This window comes from Amblyomma americanum, chromosome 3 (genome assembly GCF_052857255.1).
Source record: "Amblyomma americanum isolate KBUSLIRL-KWMA chromosome 3, ASM5285725v1, whole genome shotgun sequence".
Taxonomy (NCBI): domain Eukaryota; kingdom Metazoa; phylum Arthropoda; class Arachnida; order Ixodida; family Ixodidae; genus Amblyomma; species Amblyomma americanum.
This window is the reverse complement of record NC_135499.1, coordinates 60,192,472-60,216,168: the sequence shown is the minus strand read 5'-3', so window position 1 is coordinate 60,216,168 and position 23,697 is coordinate 60,192,472.

Sequence of the window (23,697 nt, the reverse complement as noted above, 5' to 3'; positions counted from 1 at the left end):
TTCGTTACATGGGCAGACGGAACCTTGGGTTTGAAGTGAAGCTACACAGGGCTCCCGGCGGGAGCTGCTGGGCTGGCGCAGTACCTTTGGGAAGGGCAGATAATGGCGAGAACTTCTGGCTTCCACGTTCTTATTTGCGCGATGAGGACTAACCCGATGAAGGGCAATTCAAATTTTAAAATTTTTGTTCCTAGATTGCACAACTTACAGGCACCACCAAAAAAAGGTAATTATTTTTAGTACGGACGTGCACCTCCCGCCTTGACTTGATAGTACTTGATAGCTGCTATCACCGAGTAAGGTGATAGCAGCCAGCGCACTCGGAAGTCATCGAAAACCAGAATGGCCATCGTTCACGGCCGCATTTCGCGCGGCAGCGAACTTTTGCGATAAGAATCATGAAAACATAGACAGTCATGTTGAACACCATGGGAACAGTTTCGCACGGGTACAATAATTACACCCAAATCTGGAGCCCTTACAGAGGGAGATGCAAGAGAATACATGGAAGGTGCGAGACAATACAACCGCTGATTTAATGACCACTTTTGTTGTGTCTCACCTCCCTTAATAGTTCCGCTGTTTTTGTGCTAAACAAAAAATGAACCATCTAGCCCAAACCACGACTAATAAAACATGGGGGTACACTTAGCCTCCGCCTCAAGAGTATAACGCGATAACGTTAATGGGCCCCTTCAGCGGCCTGGGTCCCTCTTGCCCTCTTTGCGCATCGCTTCGCTCACACCATCCTCCTCTACCTCATATTTACAGATCGCAGGGACTCCTCATACCACACCTGCCGAAGTGGTGCAGCGGTTAAGCGATACTCCACTGCCCCGGCAGGCGGCTGTTTCCAAAACAATCACCTGCGGGGCCTGTGAGAACAAGGTTGATCTCCCCGAGCAGCCTCTCACGACCACTCGTTAATTAAGCTACCGACTGCCACGATGGACAGATTGCTCACAGTCTGGTGGGCAGGTGGCCACCTGCCACGATGGTCACATTGTGATTACCTCAGAAGGTCACGTAACCGAGATAGCAGGTGGGGCACCTTCTTTTTCGCTCACAACGCCGACAGTGGATTTTGGCGGACGGGCAGCTTTAACGCTACCACATTGAAAATGACAATGTCGGGCACCGCTGGCAGTAAAGAGGGACCATAACAAGAGAACAAAACAGAAGCAACACGCAGCGACAAATGTTTAGCTTCTCAGCACCAACTTTCCCGTCACCAGTTAGCGCGGGACATATGAGAAGGCAGAGTTATAGGGGGAACATATATTTCTTGCGCACAGGTAGCGCCACCACGGGCTCATCATCATCATCATCATCACGTTTAATGAAGGACAAAAGCCTCTTCCATACCTCTCCAATTAACCCTGTCCTTTGCCAGCTGCGCCTACCTTATTACTGCAAACTTCTTTATCTCATCAGCCCACCTAACTTCCTGCCGTCCCCTGCTGCGCTTGGCTTCTCTTGGTATCCAGTCCGCTACCCTTATCGACGATCGTTTTTGTAGCGAAAGCTACAGTGGCGACGAACTCGCAATTTCGCCGTGCAAGCATTTCCACCTTCCTCGCATCGCACCACCTGACCAACCGCGTGACGAACGACGTGACAACTACTAGCCAGACCAGCAGACTAACCTGGACTTGCAATCAAGATTAACCAAGGCTAACCAAGCTATGCCTTAGCTTTCGATACGTATATCCTGGCATAGCCGAGCAAAGCCACTGCCATTTTTTTTGCCTTCGCTTAAGATGCTCTGCCCAAGCCCATTTCAGCTTCTTGATTTCGACTGGGATGTCATAAACCCGCGTTTGTTCTCTGACTCACTTTGCAATCATTCCGTCTCTTAACGATACACCTACCATTTTTTTTGCATGACTCACTGCGTTGTCCTTAAATTTAGCCTCCACGTTTCTCCCCGTAGGTAAGTACCGGTAAGATACAGCAGTTATACACTTTTCTATTGAGGGATATTGGTAAACTGCCATTCATGACCGGAGAGAACCTGCATTATGCGCTCCACCCCATTCTTGTACTTCTAATTATTTAACTCTCGCCGCCATCTATGAATGTTAAGTAGAGAACGACCAATTCTGCATATATGGGCACTAAACCACGAAGCTTCGAATGGTGTATTGTTTCTGACAACGTCACAGTGTCCCGGTATCCACTGGGAGACGATATCATGACCCTCTTTCTTTGCCTGGTGTTGAAGATATCTTTTCAGCTACGAGTTCGTAATCGCGATGGCGTCAAGCAGAATTAAGACATTGTAGGGCTGCTTTTGTGTCGCTGAGCACAGCCCATTTGTGGGGTGCTTGTGCACCGATGTATTGCACAGCCGTACGAAGAGCGGCCAATTCTGACCCGGTAGAGGCTGTTCGATGCGGTTTCCTGGTTAATACTAGACTCTTTCGCCGGAATGACCACAGCGCAGGTTGAAGTTGTATCTGTGACTGAATCAACTGTATACACTGTAGTGCGGTCCTTATATGCAGCGTGGAGTAGGTAGAGTGTCAACTGTTTAATTGCTGGCGTCGCTATTTCTATTTTTTCGTTATGCCCGGAATTGTACGGCGCACACATGGCTCCCGCAGACACCACGTCGTAGAGGAAGGCCGTGCTGCCGGGGTGAACTGTCATGGGATGGACGACTGGTGGACTGCTGTAACCTTTGCAAAAGCTGCGTGTAGCCTTTGTACCGCCACTGACACAAGGTGGTGGTGGGGAATCCTTGTTAGATGATGAATATGGATCCCCAGTGTGTCAAGGGTACATACGTCGAAAGGGGGTAGTCCTGGGCGATAGCAAAGGGTAGCAACTGTTGATGCACTGCGACGAAGACCCAGGCATGTGCGAAGTGACCGACATTTCAGGGTCTGGGGGGCACGCAAATCTGTCTTGCATATGCTTGAAAGCACGGGGATGCTATACCGCAAAAATCCCAAAAGTAGTGCTCTGTACAGCTACAGCATTCACAGAATCGACGAACCCCATGATTTTCCGCCAAGAAATCTGAGCAGGTGTGTGATAGAAATTAGTCTTTTCTGTACAAACCAGCATGATAAATACCAATGATAAATTCCGGTCAATGGTAATTACTAAAGAACGATGAGAAACACTATACGCAATGGTATGGTCGCCAAGAGATAGCGGATAATGAGTCATACTTTTGCGCGTAAATGCCGCTATAGCGCACTTCTCTGCTGACACACTCAGACTTTGCTCTCCGAGATAGGAGGAAGGTATCGTTGCTGCCCTGTGAAGGCTTGTTCGCACCTCTAGACGCGTCCGAGAAGAGGCCCAGATGCAGATGTCGTCGGCATACATAGAGATATGGACGGTATTAGGTAGGTTCTCCGGGAGTCTGATAAGTGTTAGATTAAACAAAGTAGGGCTGAGCACTCCGCCTTGAGGCACGCCCCGGTAGGTGTAATGCACGGGTGTGGAGCCATCTTCACACATAATAAAGAATGTCCTTTTGGTCAGATACCTTTGGATCCACCTATACATCCGTCCACCGATTCCAAAAGCCTCGAGCGCATCAAGGTGACCTCATGTGTCACGTCATCGTAAGCACATTTGACATCAAGGAAAAGTTCCACGCACATGCGATTCTGGCATTTCTGTTGGTGAACTGTGGACACAAGATCAATTACGTTGTGTATAGAGGAGCGACCACGTCGGAAACCCGCCATGGCATTAGAGAACACGTTATAGTGTTCAAGGTACCACTCAAGACGCCTCAGAAGCATTGTTTCCATGACTTTCTTCCCACACAACTGGCCAAAGCTGTTGGCCTGTGTGATGACAGGTCGAGCGTGGATTTCTCCGGTTTTAGTAGTGGTATCATGCGACTGGATTTCCACTGGGGACGAACAACTCCGCGTTCGAAGCACATAGATTTGCGGCACAGGTTGCACCGAAATGTTAACATGCCGACCAAGGATCGAAGATTTCACTGTTTTCGGCCCCACGGGACGCGTAACTGTTTCGCAAATAGGATGTTGCAATTCCCTGCGCTAGTAAGCTGTCAGAGCCGCTCTCGGTGTTTTTCGAGGGTATATCGAGTAGCGTTTCATGGAACGTGCCCTTTATGCATGTCCCATCCTTGACAAAATTAACCAGGCTCTCTGGTTTGCTTCTGACTTACCATTCCTTCTGAATTAACATTTCTGTGAACCATAAAATACTGTGTCAATTATTTAGTTTTCAGCACAGGCATAAAAACAAAATTTTCGTTTGTGTGATGACCCCCCATAATGCGCAGGTCCACACGGGACGGAGAGGCAACGAGACACCGTATGGCTCAGTTTAAGCAAACAGATGTATTCAATAATTACACATGATTAAGATTATACATCAGAGGCTGGGGCGTCCGAGCTTACGTGCCGACGACTTCACGGGGACGTTGGAGGGGCTCCGGAGTTGAGCTCGAACGGTTGCTGGCAGAAGCTGCACGCCGTCGGGCTTCGGCGCTGAAGGCCCCCTTGGCGAACGATGTCGTCCTGAGCGTTCTTCTTCGGTACTCCTTGTCGATTTTTATATCCTCTTATCCCCACACTCCCTAGGGTGAGGACGCCCACGCCGGAGGGGGGGGGGCCTAGGGCTTTCACTTGGGCGCACAAACACACCACCGCACTTATGGTCTCGCCCCCGTCACGTGTTGAGTCCGAGGGAAAGAAGGTTGTCGTCGAGGTAGCGTCGGCTGTGGTAGACGGTCTCTGGCCCGCTGACGGTTCCCGCGGGTCACCGGCCTCCGTTCTCCATCAAATGACACTCGCCCCTCAAGGCCGGAACGCGAGGTCACTAAAAGGCCGGGAAAGTGGTCCCTTGTCCTGGGATGTGCTCGGGAGGGTTGATTGATGATGCCCGCCGTCTTTCCACGGGGCCAGGCCCGCCGGAACGAGGCCCCCTTGGAACGGCCACGGCAATTGGGGAAGATAACGCCCGTCTCCCCGCGGCGGCGGCGGCGTTCGTCTCGTGCCGACACTATGGAAAGGGGGTCCGGTTGTGCTTAAACCCCTTCGTTCTGGTCGTCTCCGTGCGGTCCACGGCGGCAGGCCCGAAAGCAATCCCACTCAAGTTGCTTGCAGCCATATACAGCAGAAACATGTAAGGGGGTCCGGTTGTCGCCGTTCTCCTCTCTTCCAGCTGAATTGTTTTCCTTTGAGTGCTTTCGCCGCCAGTGGGGGCTCCGTCTACGCCGCGCCGTCGAACGTGGACCCTCGTAGCACACACAAGGAACGTCACACTTGCTCACCCTCCAGAAGAATGTTCTCCGAACATTTGAGTCCATGCAGCTCCCCTTGTCTTTCTGAATCGCCTCGCACAGTGCGTCCGACAAAACACTTTTCGCTGCACTCAACACCACTGCACAACACCATATGCCTCAGCTGACATAACTGGCGTCTCCAGGGGCAGCACTGATCTTCTTTTACAGATAAACATGAAACCCAGCACCCAAGCCTCTCCTTTCTAGTCCAAACTGGACGAAATAAATTTACCACAGTTACATAGGAGCTCCCACTTCTAGCACGATCACGGCACAGACAAAAATATAGATAACGAAAGGAAGTAGGGCAGGTTCTGCATGCGCTCCGCATGCTCTCCTGTGAAGGTGTTAGTTAATGACAGAAAGGTTTAACTACCAACTCCGATAACATAACACATACGTATATAGCAATGTTATGAGCTGCGGCATTACACAATTCTAACCAGTTCACAACTCCGCTCTGTTTACGCCATTAGTCCGACTTAGCTTTCCGATTTCGCAGCGGATATCGGCCTTCATGAGTCATGCTAAGTAAGTCTGTGACCCTTTGTCTGCTTTGGGACTCGCGAGGGCTCGTGGCAGGAGCCTCTCCTGGCGTTATCTGCGCGGCAACCTCACGCGCTTCTTCTTCTTCTAGCAATGCATGAAGTAAATCCGGTGGCATTCCGGCTGTCACCTCTGGCGCCTGCCGAACAAATGCAGGAGAGGGCGTTTCTTGCGAACTATCTGCGCGCTCCGCTTCACTTCTGTCCCCATCAAAATCCGCGCTTTCCCTTTCCTCATTTCGTGAATACTGAACCGGTGCCGACTTGAGGCGATTTGCGTGTATCCTTATCAAGCGCCGGTTCACGTCTCGGACTCTGAAGTTTACCGGAGAAAGCTTCTCGACAACCTCGCATGGTCCTCTCCACTTCGTCTGGAACTTACGAGCTAGCCCAATCTGCCTTTGGCAGTTTTCAATGTACACGCTGTCCCCCACATTAAACGGCGCGTCTCTAGCACTGCGATCGTGCACCTCCTTCCTGCGCTTCGCCGCTTTCTTTAAGGCCTCATTTGCGATGTCCCTCGCCACTTGCAAGCGCGATTCTAGCTCAACCTTATAGTCGTCCAGTGAAGCGTATGGGACACGACGGGGGCCTTCTGGCACTTCACTAGGCTGGTCCGGGTCTCGGCCGTAGAGAAGAAAGAATGGCGATTCGCCCGTGCTCTCGTGTGCTGCGGAATTGTAGGCAAACATTGCATACGGGAGCCACAAGTCCCAGTCCCGCTGGTCGCGCGAAACAAAATGCGACAGGAACCCGGCCACGGTTTGGTTCAGTCGCTCCACCGCGCCGTTGCAAGGCGGATGGTACGGTGTTGTCTGCTTCTTAGCGATCTTAAGCAGCTCGCAAACTCTCCTCATTAGCTGCGACACGAAGTTCGTTCCCCGATCTGTCAAGAGTTGCCTCGGGGGTCCATCTCGGAGCACAATCTGTTCGACAAATGCTCTTGCAACCGTGTCTGCCTTCTGATCTGGGAGTGCTACCGCTTCCGCGTATTTTGAAAGGTGATCGACAAATACTAAAATGTACTTGTTTCCGGAAGTGGTCGTTGGCAATGGGCCCATTATGTCCATACCTGTCCGCTCGAAGGGAGCCGAAACCTCAGGGAACGGCTGAATTGGAGCTGGTCTTCGTCCCTTGGGTGTTTTTCTTTCGAGACAGGAATGGCACTTCGCACAGTAGTCTCTAACATCCTGTCGCATGCCACTCCAAAAGTACAAACGCTCCACACGCCTGCGTGTCTTCGCTACGCCAAAATGACCGGCGCATGGCGCATCGTGAAACGCGCGAAGAACCCTTTCTGTCCACGACCGAGGTATGACGACTCTCTCCCAAGCGGTTTTCTCTGGTCTCCCTTTCCTGGTTGGCCTCGTGCGCCGACACAGGGTGCCGTCTTTGAAAATGAAATAACCTAGCTGTTCGGGGTGAGACGGTGCGCCCTCTAAGCTTTCGATTATTTGCTTCAGGTCAGGATCTTTGCACTGCTCTGTGCGTAATTCGGCGGGGTCGACTACGGGGACAAACTCATCTATAGCTTCCACGGCAGCTGTGCGGCTGAGTGCATCAGCATTGAGATGTGTCTTTCCTGACTTGTGCTCAACTTCAAAGCAGTATTCCTGCAGGTGTAGATTCCATCTAGCGAGTCACGAGCTAGGGTCCCTGACACTCATCACCCATTTCAGAGGATGGCAGTCTGTGACTAGCTTGAATTTGCGGCCGTAAAGGTAGCATCTAAAGTGCTTTACTGCCCAAACAACGGTGAGGCACTCCCTTTCCGTAGCTCCGTACTTTTGCTCTGTGGGGCTCAGCTGTCGGCTAGCAAAAGCAACGGGATGTTTTTTGCCCTCGATAACCTGAGATAGCACGGCACCAACTGCGAACTTTGACGCATCTGTGGCCATAACGAAGGGTAAATTAAAATACGGGTGGCGCAACAGCGGTGCACTCATTAGCTTCCCTTTCAGGGCCCCAAAAGCATCCTCCGCGTTTTCGTCCCAGCGAAAGGCGAGATTTTTGGCAGTTAAGGCAGTGAGCGGCTTAGCGAGCTTGGCGAACTCCTCTATGTGCCTTCGGTAGTAACCGATCAGGCCGAGAAACTGCCGGACCTGGTGGACGCTAGTCGGGGATGGAAAATCCGAGACACACCTTAGTTTCTCAGGGTCCGGTCGCACGCCGTCAGCTGAAACAACGTGCCCGAGGTATTTCACCTCGTTTTTGAGGAATTGGCACTTAGAGGTCTTCAGCTTGAGACCCGCTCCTCTTAGTCGCACCAAAACCTGCTCAATATCGCGCAAATGGTTCTCAAAACTGTCACTGTATATGATTATGTCATCCATATACACGAAGCACAGCCTCCCCAGAAGACCTGCCAGGATAACATCAGCGGTTCTCTGCCAGACAGCAGGGCTGTTGGCCAGACCCATCGGCATTCTTTTCCTTTCATAGTGCCCTGAGGGCGTGTTGAATGCCGTTTTCTCGGCATCTGCCGGATTCATTGCTATCTGCCAGAATCCCGCCGCCATGTCCACTACCGTGAAGTACCTGGCAGAGCCCAGCTGAGAAAGCGTCTCCTGTATATTGGGGATTGGGTATGGATCGATGCGAGTTACGGCATTTAGTTTGCGGTAGTCCACTACCAATCGATACGAGCCATCTGGCTTTTCCACCAATAGTGCTGGTGCTCCCCAGGGTGACTTTGAGTGTTCGACAATGCCGCGATCAATCAGGTCCTGCACCTGCCGCTCCATCTCCTCACGTTGGGAGTAAGGAATCCTGTACGCACGCTGGTAAACGGGCGATGAAGTGCCGGTTTCTATCTTGTGCTTTATAACGCCACAGCAGCCCAAACCCAGGTTGGACGCGGAGAATACCTCCGAGTAGTCGTTCAGCAAACCAGCCAGAGCCTCCCTCTCCCTGGATTTTACGTGAGAAAGATCGAACGACACCTTTGGAGCAGCCGAAGGACTAGCATGCTCTACAGTTGCGAGTACCGTATCGGTGGTGGGCTCACGTTTCTCTATCGCAGAGGTGAAGAAAGCCAATGTTTTGTTCTTGGGAAGGCTCAGTGGCTGCTGGCTACAGTTAACCACCCGTAGGGGCACTCTGTGGGCGTCATTAACTGTCACGAGGCACGCGACTGCCTTCAGGCCATTGCTGAGAGAGTCGACCGGCTCAAGCACTCCCACGGCGCCGCTCTCTACATCTGAAGGCACAAACGCGTACAAAATGTGCTCCGACCAAGGAAGGACGACTGCCTCATCGACCAGCCTGACGGCAACCCGCGAATACACCTGCTCCAATGATCCCACTGTTTGACGGGTGTCAATATCGGTAATTCGAATCTCAGCCCCTCTCCTGTTCAAAAACGGAACATTTGAGCCGCCCGCATTAACCTCTTCCTCAGAGAATGAGACTACTACCTTCCCTTTTCTCAAAAAATCCTACCCTAATATACCTGACACTCCGTTTGGCAGAGACACCGTGTCCGGGCATACGTAGCAGGTGTGCTCCAATGCAATTCCGCCGAGAGAGAAGTGTAACCGGTAGAGTTCACTTATGCCAAGAGGATCCCCCGTTATGCCTACAAATTTGGTTGCCATACCACCAGACGCTTCCAACACCTCGCGGTCCCCCTTCCTTCGAAGCGTGTTTAAACTGCTCTCCTTAAGCAATGTCACCTTTGACCCCGTATCTATCAACAATTCCATGCAACAACCATTTAACTTGCAACGCACAACAGGGCATGCCTCGTCGGCCACACAAACTACCACCACCTCATCATCCACTGCTCCCTCCCCACGCTCCTCAGGCTGGGGAGGACTATCTAGTTTTTGTCTCGGTATCTGGAGCCCCGCTGTAGGCTTGCTTAGGGCGTGTCTCGCCTGCTTCTCTTTGTGGCTCCCCACGGCGCACGTTTTGGCAGAACCTGGCGATGTTTCCGCGACCCTGGCAAGCGAAGCATACGATTTCTTCAACATCTCGCATACCGCGCCTGTAGCTTTGTGGCGGTCTCCGGTTTCCAGCGAATGGGCGCTGTTGAGCGCGCGCTTCCACCTGGCGTTCCACCAGCTGAGATAGCAGCTGTTCTAAGCGATCTAACCGCTCTGTCAAGAGAGCAACCTCAGGGTTGAGCACCGCTCTCTCTATGACGCGTACTCTCGCTGCGGCTGTCGTTAACGCCTCATTTCGTTCCTCATCCAATGCGGCCGCCACGGCTTGGTCGAAATTGCTCGGCTTGCGCGATAGCACGAACCGGCGCACGGAGTCTTGCAGACCAGCCACGAACAAAGCGGTCATTTCCTCTTTAAGTAGATCCTCCGCGTATTTCTTCCTTAGCTGGTCTCCTTCCTCCTCCCTGCTTAACGTATCGCGTGCTAGGCGCTGAAGCCGCGACGCAAACGTTCGCACGTCCTCACCCTACCATCTGTCCGGCGTCACGGAACCTCTGTACCCGCACGTGACGTGGTTCAGTGTCGAAATGCTCAAACGCGAGCTTCTTAAATTCCGCAAATGATTTTGTGGATTTTACTTTTTCGTCTCGCCATGCAAAATCATGAGCAGCTCCTGCCATCTTACACCTCGCCATTCCCAGTATTTGAGCATCGGACCATCCCCCCATTTTCCCAATCTCTTCTAGCATGGAAAAGAAATCGCAGATTGGAACCCCTGTCTTATCTCCTGTAAACGTCGGAATGACGCTTCCTAATGCCAGCATGCTTGCTCCGAGCGACGGCTGTGGAGTGGGAGCTCCCTCAGATAAAGACATTTTTTTTCAAGCCCTCCGGTGCCTCAAGCCTCTCAAATGGGGGTAAAAGTCCCACAATCAGTCCCGTGATTCCCTTTTGATTACAATTTTGAAGTCATGAATGTCGCAGCATTCAGAGGACATTTGCTTTTGAGACCCCACTTCTGACACCAATGTGATGACCCCCCATAATGCGCAGGTCCACACGGGACGGAGAGGCAAAGAGACACCGTATGGCTCAGTTTAAACAAACAGATATATTCAATAATTACACATGATTAAGATTATACATCAGAGGCTGGGGCGTCCGAGCTTACGTGCCGACGACTTCATGGGGACGATGGAGGGGCTCCGGAGTTGAGCTCGAACGGTTGCTGGCAGAAGCTGCACGCCGTCGGGCTTCGGCGCTGAAGGCCCCTTGGCGAACGATGTCGTCCTGAGCGTTCTTCTTCGGTACTCCTTGTCGATTTTTATATCCTCTTATCCCCACACTCCCTAGGGTGAGGACGCCCACGCCGGAGGGGGGGGGGGGGGAGGGGCCTAGGGCTTTCACTTGGGCGCACAAACACACCGCCGCACTTATGGTCTCGCCCCCCTCACGTGTTGAGTCCGAGGGAAAGAAGGTTGTCGTCGAGGTAGCGCATAGCGTCGGCTGTGGTAAGGCGCACTCTGGCCCGCTGACGGTTCCCACGGGTCACCGGCCTTGTTCTCCATCAAATGACACTCGCCCCTCAAGGCCGGAACGCGAGGTCACTAAAAGGCCGGGAAAGTGGACCCTTGTCCTGGGATGTGCTCGGGAGGGTTGATTGATGATGCCCGCCGTCTTTCCACGGGGCCAGGCCCGCCGGAACGAGGCCCCCTTGGAACGGCCACGGCAATTGGGGAAGATAACGCCCGTCTCCCCGCGGCGGCGGCGGCGTTCGTCTCGTGCCGACACTATGGAAAGGGGGTCCGGTTGTGCTTAAACCCCTTCGTTCTGGTCGTCTCCGTGCGGTCCACGGCGGCAGGCCCGAAAGCAATCCCACTCAAGTTGCTTGCAGCCATATACAGTAGAAACATGTAAGGGGGTCCGGTTGTAGCCGTTCTCCTCTCTTCCAGCTGAATTGTTTTCCTTTGAGTGCTTTCGCCGCCACTGGGGGCTCCGTCTACGCCGCGCCTTCGAACGCGGACCCTCGTAGCACACACAAGGAACGTCACATTTGCCTATCTCTGGATTTCATTTCAGCAAGATAGGCACCCAGCAGAGCAAAGTTAAAATGAAAGTGGAAGTGATGCCGAGCTCAACTTTTCTCGATGGTGTTTAACACTCCCCAGATATGTAGATTATTGCTGCGTCGTTAGTCATTAAAAAAAACGCGCTTTCTTTACCGTATGAAACCGCACTAGAGTTTGAGTGCAGCCCGTTCAACCTATTTGCGTCTTATGTTTTTAGCATATCATGTTTTAAGCTCATCTGCCTTAGAATCTTGACTGCACTGTTCACATGTTTCAACTCTCTATCACACCAAACTGCAAGAATACGTAATTTTTGTACCTGTGAATGAAACTTCGCAGACCGACATAAATACACTGATATGAGAGGACTGAAGAAAAAGGAATTGAACTAGATAACCTAAGTCCACCTTTTTTAGCGTTAAAGGTTACTACTGTCGCATATGAAGTTTATAGTTTATTTTCTTTCAATCAATTAAACGTACACCTATAACTGATTATTCATGCAAAAAGAGGTCTCACTGCAATATGCTGTAACGAGACACCTTAAAATGTAGTGGGTAAACTAATGACACTTGCAAGGAATAGCAACAGCAGCTGTAATTAGTTCAGGCATATCACGTAAATATTATGACCTGTATGATTAAACATACATATTCAAAAATAAGAGATGCAACTGATAGAGGAAGGATTGAAAGAACCAAACCAAAAAAGCCTAAAAATCAGCTTACTGGCCGATAGAGATAAATATATGAAGTTTGCGATTAATGACGATGGAGATGGAGCTATTTTAATGTCATAAAATAATGAATTATAAACTGTTCTGAAAGAAAATTCATGAGTTTGGATTCCGAAGTTCGTGCGCACATTTGGGAGCTAAAAATTATTCTGACGTGAACAGCGCGCAGCATTGCGGTTACTAATTTTCTTCGTGAGTATTCATTGTAAAATAATTTTATCACTAACTACCTTATAACCAAACACACCAATATCGAATTGAATGATGTCAATTATATTTAAAATATTAAGCTGGAAATATAAAATAGATGTATAATTGTGATAGCTTGTTTGTGTACACGCTGAGGAGACAATAAATGGGAATGACAAGTCAGTACCCATGAAGTTATGCGGTAATAATGATGACTATGAGTCAATATGTTGCGCAGAGTGATTAAAGTACGCGGGTTCAAGAAACGACGTGCTTTTTGTAATAAAAAACGTCTTCCAAAGCAAAGCGTCGCGAACAACCAGCGTTACTGTCCAGGCACAGACCAGAGGCCGCGTCCAGTCCAGAGCACGCACGAGGGAACGAGCGTTCGGCGCTCGAGCTTCGGAGCGTTCGGCGCTTCTCGTTGTCTTCTTCGCTAAGCGCCAGCTTCTGAAGATTCCAAAGCCGAACTCCAGTCTTACAATTCCCCCCGGGCGAAAGGGCGCCATCCTGGCAGCCTAGGGCGATGTGACGACGGTGGGGTCGTAGTCTGGTTTGAGGCGGGTCGCGTGGACAATGGCACGGCCTCGGCGACGACGATCTGGGGACGGCGTAAGGGGTTCGATGAGGTAATTGACAGGGGATGTCTGCTGAAGAATACGGTAGGGTCTCTGGTACTTGCTAACAAGTTTGGAGGAGAGGACGGGACCTGAAGAGGGTACCCAGAGCCAGACCAAAGAGTCAGGGAGGTAAGCGAGAGAAAGTGCAGGGGGATCACGGGTGCTTTTCTGCTGCTGCTGGGCGTGAGAATGAAGGACCGGGCAAGCTGTCGGCATTCTTCGACATAAGTTGCGGCTTGAGAAAGAGTTGTAAATTCGGAAGCATCAGGGCGGTAACGTAGAATGGTGTCCATTGGGCAAGAAGGCTAAGGGCTGTGCAGGAGAAAATACGGAGAGAACCCGGTGGTGGCTTGAGTAGCGGAGTTATAAGCGTATGTGTAAAAAGGCAGAACGCGGTCCCAGTTACAATGGTCGAAAGCAACATACATGGCCAGCATGTCGCCGAGGGGGCGGTTAAAATGCTCAACCATGCCATTTGTCTGGGCATGGTAGGCGGAGCTGGTGCGGTGAACGATGTTGCATTCCTGAAGGAGAGATTCTACAACTGCAGAGAGGAAGGCCGGACCTCTATCACTGAGCAGCTGCTTGGGCGCACCATGGCGAAGAATGATGCGATGGAGAATGAAGGATGCATTGTAGTGGGCTGTAGCGGATGGTAAAGGCGACGTTTCAGCGTAGCGTGTAAGGTGGTCGATGGCAACGATGATTCAGCGGTTCCCGGTTGATGTGCTGCGAAGAGGGCCGTAGAGGTCGATGCCAACACGATCGAATGGCTGTACTGGGCAAGGCAGCGGCTGCATAGGACCGGCGGGTCGGCGAGGTGGACATTTTCGTCGCTGGAATGTGGTGCAGGACTGAACGAACTGGCGGTCGTAACGGGCCATCCCAGGCCAGTAGTACCGCTGTCGTCGACGGGTGAAAGTATTCAAGAATCCGGCAGGGGCACACTGGGGATCATCGTGATAGGAAGGGCAAATGAAGGAGCGCAGATGTGTCGGAATGACGAGAAGCCACTTGCGACCATCCGGGAGATAGTTGCGGCGGTAAAGAAGCTCGTCTCGGATGGCGAGATGGCGGGACTGACGACGGAGAGCACGGGAAGGAGGTCGAGATGATTGACCACATAGGAGATCTAAGAGGCAAGTGATCCACGGGTCTTTGCGTTGCTCGGAAGCCATATCAGCGCACTCAAACGTCAAAGAAGGCAGGACGGATATACAAGGCACTGCCTCAGATGGCGCAGGGGAACGTGAGATGGCATCTGCATTGGCATGATTACAGCTGGAACGATAGATAACGCGAATGAGGTACTCTGGGAGTAGCAGAGCCCAGCGCGCCAGTCGACCAGAGGGATCTTTCAAAGCGGTCAACCAGCAGAGGGCGTGGTGATCGGTGACAAGGTCAAAAGGGCGCCCGTACAGGTAGGGGCGAGATTTGACAATCGCCCAAAGGATGGCTAAACACTCCTTCTCGGTTTCAGAATAATTGGCTTCAGCTTTAGTGAGCGTCCGGCTAGCTTAAGCGATAACGCGCTCGTCAAAGCCTTGCTTGCGCTGAGCGAGTACTGCACCGAGGCCGACGCCGCTGGCATCGGTGTGGAGTTCCGTCGGAGAACGAGGGTCGAAGTGACGCAGAATTGGTGGAGTGGTCAGGAGGCGACGGAGTGTCGTAAACTCTTCATCACAGGCTGGCGACCAGGCCGAAAGGTCGCAGCTGGAGAGGAGCTTGGTCAGGGGGTCGATGATAGTGGCGAAAATGCGGACAAAGCGGCGGAAGTAGGAGCAGAGGCCGACGAAGCTGCGGAAGTCTTTTACAGAAGTGGGCTTCGTTAATTCAGCCACAGCACGCAACTTGGCCGGGTCCGGGAGAACGCCATCCCTCGACACGACAAGTCCGAGAATAGTGAGCTGCCGAGCTCCGAAGCGGCACTTTTTCAAATTGAGTTGGAGGCCAGCGTCGACCAGGCAGCGAAGAACAGTCTCAAGGTGCTGGAGGTGAGACGAAAAGTCCGGGGAAAAGATTACTACGTCGTCTAGATAACAAAGGCATGTGTGCCATTTGAGCCCTCGGAGTATGTTGTCTATCATGCACTCGAATGTGTCGGGTGCATTGCAGAGGCCGAAGGGGATTATCGTGGTAGGAAGAGCAAATGAAGGAGCGCAGATGTGTCGGAATGACGAGAAGCCACTTGCGACCATCCGGGAGATAGTTGCGGCGGTAAAGAAGCTCGTCTCGGATGGCGAAATTCATAGAGCCCGTCGGGTGTGACGAATGCAGTTTTTGGGCGATCGGCCTCCGCCATCGGCACCTGCCAGTAACCGGAGCGCAAGTCCAATGAAGGAAGAACTCAGTCTTGCCGGCAGTCGAGACCATCGTTGATGCGGGAGAGAGGGTAAACGTCCTTGCGTGTAATCTTGTTCAGATGACGGTAGTCCACGCAGAACCGGATGGAACCGTCTTTTTTCTTGACCAGGACCACTGGCGATGCACACGGGCTGTGCGACGACTGTATCACATGACGCTTGAGCATGTCGGTCACATGCTCCTATATGATGCGGCGCTCCGCGGCTGACACGCGGTACGGACGTTGGCGCAAAGGGGCATGGGTTCCAGTGTCAATCCAGTGGGTAACGGTGGTGGTGCGGCCCAAGGAAAGTTGCTGGTAGTCAAACGAAGCTTGAAAACGCTGCAGAACGGCGACAAGCTGGTCTCGTTGGGTAGACGTCGGGGCGACGTCGACGGAACGGTGAAAAATATCGACAGACGACTGATTCGTGATGGGAACAGTCGTAATGGCGCTAACGTGAAGGCTGGCCGTGCTATCGACGAGGGGGTATGCTGAGGCGGGATCGAGAAAGGCGACGCTACCAAGCAATTGGCCACGGAGTAAAGTGGTAGGGCACGAGAACGGGTTGGCCACATAAATAGCGCTGGAGCCACGTACAATTGCCAGCACGGCATGAGGCAGCAAAACATACTTCTGGTCAGCGCATCGTAAAGAGGGAGTATAAGTGACAGTTGCATCTGAGAGAGCAGCACAAGAAAAAGGCGCCAGCACTGAAGTGAAGGCGGAACGTCTGTGTCCTCTGAGACGACCTCAGTGGCGGCAGCAGCACCGGTTACGTCCAAGAGGGCGTCACTCTAGGGCGACAACTCAAGCTGAGCACAGGCGCAGTCATTAACGGCGTAATGTGAGGAGAGGAAATCCCAGCCAAGGATAACGTCGTGAGAGGAGCGGGTGAGGACGATGAACTCGATTGTGTAGGGAACGTTCCCGATGAGCAGGCGGGCGGAGCCGGCGGCTAACGGTCGAATGTCCTGAGCACTGGCGATGCGGAGAGAAACAAGAGGAAGGAGCGTCTTCACTTTTTTGAGTGCGACAGAGGGTGTGACTGAGAACCGAAACGGCTGCGCCAGTGTCAACAAGTGCTTCAACGGCGACTCCCTCAACGAGCACGGTAATAATATTGACAGGCACACAAAAGGTCTTGAGTGAGTCGCTAGCGACGCTGTTCTTGCCTCTGGAACTGCGGCCGTTAGTTTTCCGCGTGGACGGCGGGTTGGCAGCGTAGCATCGGAGAACGGGAACGGCGGGCAGCAGACGGCGATGGGGATGGTACCTGGGAGAAGAAGCATCCGGAGGCGCCTCGTGTGACGCAGGCGAGGACGACGGCGGAAGGTCGTAGGTCGGCTCACGCCTATAATCGTAGGGACGGTGGTCACGACTGCGACACAAACGAGCCACGTGGCCAGCGACTTCACGGACGTAGTAAATAGGGCGGTTGTCTTGTGTGCGCCAGGGGTTGAGTGGCTGCGGCTGTGATCGGGGGTGGGCAACCGGACGGTAACGTGGGGTTGCAAGTCGCTGGGGTTATAACTGCCGGGTAGGTGGCCTGTAGACAGGGGCAGCAGGTGAGGGCCGCGACAGCACCACGGCATCGGCATACGTCAGAGGAGCCGCTATCAGAGGTGGCTGAGGAGAAGGTGGCAGGACTTCAGCGACCTGCTCCTCGATAACACGGTGTAGGTTGGAAGTGAGCGACGGCGCAGGCGTAGGCGGGCAGGTAGACAAAGATAGCTGGCGTGCGATTTCCTCACGTACAAACTTCTGGATGCGCTGGAGGAGCGACGGTTGGTCCGGAGTACAGTCCCCTGGGAGAACCAAGCTGGAAAGTGTGGCCTCCTGAAAGCCTGCAAGCCGGGTAGAAAGGCGCTCTTTGCGCAGCTGATCGAAGCTTTGGCAGCAGCCGATGACACAGGAGACAGTCTGGGGATCTTTGGCGACGAGCATCTGGAAGGCATCATCCTCAATGCATTTCATATTATGTCTGATCTTGTCGGCCTCGCTCATAGAAGGATTGACACGCTTGCGGAGGTCGACGACATCTTCTATATAACTGGTGAAGTTTTCACCGGTTTTCGGGGCCCGACTTCGCAAGCGTTGCCCGGCGCGAAGCTTACGAACTGCGGGACTGCCAAAGACTTCTGTCAGGCTGGTTTTTAGAACTGCCCAGCTTGACATGTCAGCTTCGTTTCGAAACCAGAGATTGGCTACGTCGCTCAAATAAAATATAACGTTGGTGAGCTTGACGGTATCGTCCCACTTATTGTATGCGCTTACGCGTTCATAGGAGGCCAACCAATCCTCCACATCCGTATCATCTATGCCGCTGAAGATGGGCGGGTCACGCTGGCGCGGCGCCGGAACAGAAGACAGCCGATGGAAGCGGAGAAGCGGTTTTGGTGACGGTCTCAGGCATTGCAGAGGCGGTAGGCAATGCGCGGGTGCGAAGCTCCAGGGCGAGGGGATCATTGGCACCTCCACCACTTGTAATAAAAAATGTCTTCCAAAGCACAGCGTCGCGAACAACCTGCGGTACAGTCCAGGCACAGACCAGAGGCCGCGTTCAGTCCAGAGCACGCTCGAGGGACCGAGCGTTCGGCGCTCGAGCTTCGGAGCGTTCGGCGCTTCTCGTCGTCTTCTTCGTTAAGCGCCAGCCTTTGAAGATTTCAAAGCCGAAGGCCAGTCTTACATTTTATTTATTAACGTTCTAATTCTAAATTACGTCCTTTTTTGAAATGCCGCTCCTATTTCAAACAGCAATATAAAGCAATGCCAAGAAGCACAAAATGATCAGTTGCATGAATATGATGCTAGTTAATATACAGCTACGATAGTCCTCTATAAAGTCAGCTGTAAAGTTTCAATAAAAATGGGTGTCAGGCTGGGAGACATGATCTCGCCAATTCTTTTCACCGCCTGTTTACATGAAGTATTCCGAGGCCTGGACTGAGAGCAGTTGGGGATCAGAGTTAAACGAGAATACCTAAGTAATTAGCGCTTCACTGATGACATTGCCTTGCTAACTCACTCAGCAGATTAACTGCACAGGATGATCAATGAGTTAGACAGGCAGAGCAGAACAGTTGGTCTAACAATTAATGTGCAGAAAGCCAAAGCAATGTTAAACAGCCTCGGAGGGGAACAGCAGTTTACGATTTGTAGCGAGACTTGTTTTTTACGAGAGAATGCTTTGATTCAGTGATTGTGACTGTCTTTCTCGTTCTTTCTCTCTTCCCTCTTTAATCCTCTCATTCCCTTCCCCAGTGCAGGGTAGCAAGCCGGAAACCCTTCTGGTTACCATCCCTGCCTTTCTCCCATCCATCCATCCATCCATCCATCCATCTATCTATCTATCTATCTATCTATCTATCTATCTATCTATCTATCTATCTATCTATCTATCTATCTATCTATCTATCTATCTATCTATCTATCTATCTATCTATCTATCTATCTATCTATCTATCTATCTATCTATCTATCTATCTATCTATCTATCTATCTATCTATCTATCTATCTATCTATCTATCTATCTATCTATCTATCTATCTATCTATCTATCTATCTATCTATCTATCTATCTATCTATCTATCTATCTATCTATCTATCTATCTATCTATCTATCTATCTATCTATCTATCTATCTATCTATCTATCTATCTATCTATCTATCTATCTATCTATCTATCTATCTATCTATCTATCTATCTATCTATCTATCTATCTATCTATCTATCTATCTATCTATCTATCTATCTATCTATCTATCTATCTATCTGTCTGTCTGTCTGTCTGTCTGTCTGTCTGTCTGTCTGTCTGCCTATCTATCTATCTATCTATCTATCTATCTATCTATCTATCTATCTATCTATCTATCTATCTATCTATCTATCTATCTATCTATCTATCTATCTATCTATCTATCTATCTATCTGTCTATCTGTCTATCTGTCTGTCTGTCTGTCTGTCTGTCTGTCTGTCTGTCTGTCTGTCTGTCTGTCTGTCTGTCTGTCTGTCTATCTATCTATCTATCTATCTATCTATCTATCTATCTATCTATCTATCTATCTATCTATCTATCTATCTATCTATCTATCTATCTATCTATCTATCTATCTATCTATCTATCTATCTATCTATCTATCTATCTATCTATCTATCTATCTATCTATCTATCTATTTATCTATCTATCTTGGCAGGCAGGCAGGCAGGCAGGCGGGCAGGCAGGCAAGCGGGCAGGCGGGCGGGCGGGCAAGCAGGCAGGCAGGAAGGAGGGCAGGCAGGCAGGCAGGCAGGTAGGCAGGCAGGTAGGCAGGCGGGCGGGCAGGCAGGCGGGCGGGCGGGCAGGCAGGCAGGCAGGCAGTCAGGCAGGCAGGCAGGCAGGCAGGCAGGCAGGCAGGCAATTAGTGACCTCCTAAGCAGTGGCACAGTTCTAACAGCATTTTATATGCGGATGACACCACTCTTTTTTCAGGAAATAAGTGTGTGGTTTCCGAAAGACTTTCAATCAATGTATTAATAATGTCTGCATGATGTATAAAAAATTCACATTTTCCTTATAAAGACATATTTTTGATCTTTTGCACTAAGGCCATTATTAAGGTCAATAATAATAATAATAATAATAATAATATTAATAATAATAATAATAATAATAATAATAATAATAATAATAATAATAATAATAATAATAATAATAATAATATTAATCAGCCTGACTGCGCCCACTGCAGGACAAAGGCCTCCGCGCTGTCTGTCCAATTAACGCTCTCTCTGCCAGCTGCGGCCTCACTATCCCCGTAAGCTTCTTAACCTCATCTGCCCACTTAACATTCTGCCGCACCCTGCTACGCTTGCCGTCTCTCGGAACCCAGTCAGTTACCCTTAATGACCATCAGTTATCTTCCCTTCGCGTTACATGCCCTGCCGAAACCGATTCTTCCTGCTTGATTTCGACTAGGATGTCAATAGCCCCCGTTTGATCCCTGACCCACTCTGCCCTCTTCCTGCCCCTTAACGTTATACCTCTCATTTTTCATTCCAAATTGACTGAGTTGTCCTTAACCTAAGCTGATCCCTTTTTCGTTAGCCTTCACCTTTCTGCCCCACAGGTGAGTACCGATTAGATACAGCTGTTATATACTTTTTTTTCTTGAGTGATATTGGTAAACTGCCATTCATGATTTAGGAGAACCTGCCAAATGCGCTACACCCCTTTCTTATTCTTCTACTGATTCCGCTCTGATGATTTGAATCTGCGGTCACTACCTGCCCTAAGTAGACGTACTTCATTGCCATTTCCAGGATTTCGCTACCAATCGTTAACTGCTGTTCCTTTCCGAGGCTGTTTAACATTGCTTTGGTTCTCTGCGCAGTAATTGTTGGACCAACTGTTCTGCTCTGCCTGTCTGACTCATTGATCATGCGGTGCAGTTAATCTGTTGAGTGAGTTAGCAAGGCCATGCCATCAGCGAAGCGCAAATTACTTAGGTATTCTCCGTTAACTCTGATCCCCAACTGTTCTCAGTCCAGGCCTCGGAATGCTTCCTGTAAACATGCGGTGAATAGCATTGGCGATATCATGTCGCCCTGTCTGACACCCTTCCTTATTGAAATTTTACTGCTGACTTTATAGACGGCTATCGTAGCTGTATATTAACTAGCACCATATTCATGCAACTGATCACTTCGTGCTTCCTGGCATTGTTTTATACTGTTGTTTGAAATAGGAGCGGCATATAGAGATATTACAAAAAAAGGACGTAATTTAGAATTAGAATGATAATAAATCAAAGCGCGTCGTTTCTTTAACCTGAGTACTTTAATCACTTTGTACTACGCATTACCTCATTGTCATCATTATTATCGCGTAACTTCTTGGGAACTGACTTGTCATTCCCATTTATTGTGTCCATCTTGTTTAGAAACAAGCTGTCACAATTATACCTCTATTTTATATTACCAGCTTAATATACTCAATATAATTGACCTCATTCAATTCAGTATTGGTGTGATTGGTTATAAGGTAGTTAATGATGAAAATATCTTGCAATTAGTAGTCACGAAAACAAAATTACTAACCGCAGTGCTGTGCGCTGTTCACGTCGGAATAATTTTTTGCTTCCAAATGTGCGCACGAGGTTCGGAATCCAAAGAGTTGCATTTTCTTTCAACAGAGTTTGAAATTCATTAGTCTACGACATTAAAATAGCTCCATCTCTATTGTCATTATACGCCAACTTCATATAATTATTTCTTTTGGCTAGTACGCTGCTATTTAGGATTTTTTTGTTTGCTTGTTGCAATGCTTCCTCTATCGGTTGCACCTCTTTTAAGTTTGAATAGGCATTTTAATCAGTTAGGTGATAATACTTACCTGATATGCCTGCACTAATTACAGCTGCTGTTCCTGTTCCTTGCAATTGTCATTAGTTAATACACGTCATTATTAGAGGTCTCATTACACACACACACACACGCACACACACACACACACACACACACACACACACACACACACACACACACACACACACACACACACACACACACACACACACACACACGCACGCACGCACGCACGCACACACACACACACACACACACACACACACACACACACACACACACACACACACGCACACACACGCACGCACGCACGCACACACACACAGACACACACACATTCTTTATTTCTCGAATTGAGAAAAAGGCCCCTGGGCAAAAAGCTACCTCAGAGTAGCTTGACTAGGCCCGAGGCCCATTACAAGGCAGCAGAGAGCATACAGAATTCATAAACATATTAAAGCACAGGGTGAATTTGGATAAGCCATGCAATTTCGAAGCGCAATAGAGTCGAAACCTATTGTCAGAACTCGGTAGAACCCCGAGGAGAGCTGAAGGTAAAACGGTTTACTGGTCAACTAGAAAAAGTCCCTGCGCACTTCAGCTTCTTCTTCTTGCCTCGCGCTCGTAGACCAAGTCTTCATCTTTGGCGTCTTCTTGCATGCGGCATTTGCCCCCCTCCTCAGGAAGCATCGTCTCGATGGTAACAAAAGGAAGTAGGAGGTCAAGATCGGTCCGAGTAATACGGCTTCATACGGACAACATGGACGACGTCGACTTGTTGCTGGCGTCGCTTGGATGTCGATAACCCGTCCGGCACCACCTCATACGTGACATCGGTTAAACGTCGCAGCACAACATATGGCCCGAAGTACCGCCGTAATAATTTTTCGGAGAGTCCACGACGGCGAACAGGCGTCCAGACCCACACTTTGTCGCCAGGTTCATACATGGCATGTCTGTGGCGAAGATTGTAGCGTCGTGCGTCAGCCTCCTGCTGAGTTCTGATGCGCACACGCGCTAGTTGGCGAGCTTCCTCTGCGCGCTGTGCGAATTCCTCGACGTCCTGATCGACATCGTCGCCGTCGGCATTCGGGAGCAGCATGGCATCTAGCATAGTTGTCACTGGTCGGCCATGAAGAAGGCTGAAAGGCGTCATGCGAGTGGTGTCTTTTTGTGCCGTATTGTAGGCGAACGTGACGTAGGGAAGAATTTCGTCCCAATTCTTGTGGTCTACGTCCGCGTACATACAGAGCATGTCTGCGATTGTCTTATTGAGGCGTTCCGTCAATCCATTGGTTTGGGGGTGATAGGCCGTCGCTTTACGATGACTGGTACCGCTGAGGCGGAGAACGGTTTCCAAAAGCTCGGCCGTAAAGGCAGTTCCTCGGTCAGTTACAAAAGTGCCGAAGCGCCATGCCTGAGGACAATGTTCTCAACGAAGAACCGTGCTGCTTCGGCGGCGGTACCCCTGGGCAGAGCCTTTGTCTCCGCGTAGCGAGTTAGATAATCGGTGGCGACAATTATTCCTTGATTCCCGGCAGTAGACGTCGGAAATGGTCCCAGGAGATCCATGCCAATTTGCTTGAAAGGTGTCTTTGGCACTTGAAGAGGGTGGAGTAGACCGGCTGGTTTTTGAGGGGGTGATGTACGACGTCGGCAGTCTACGCACGTC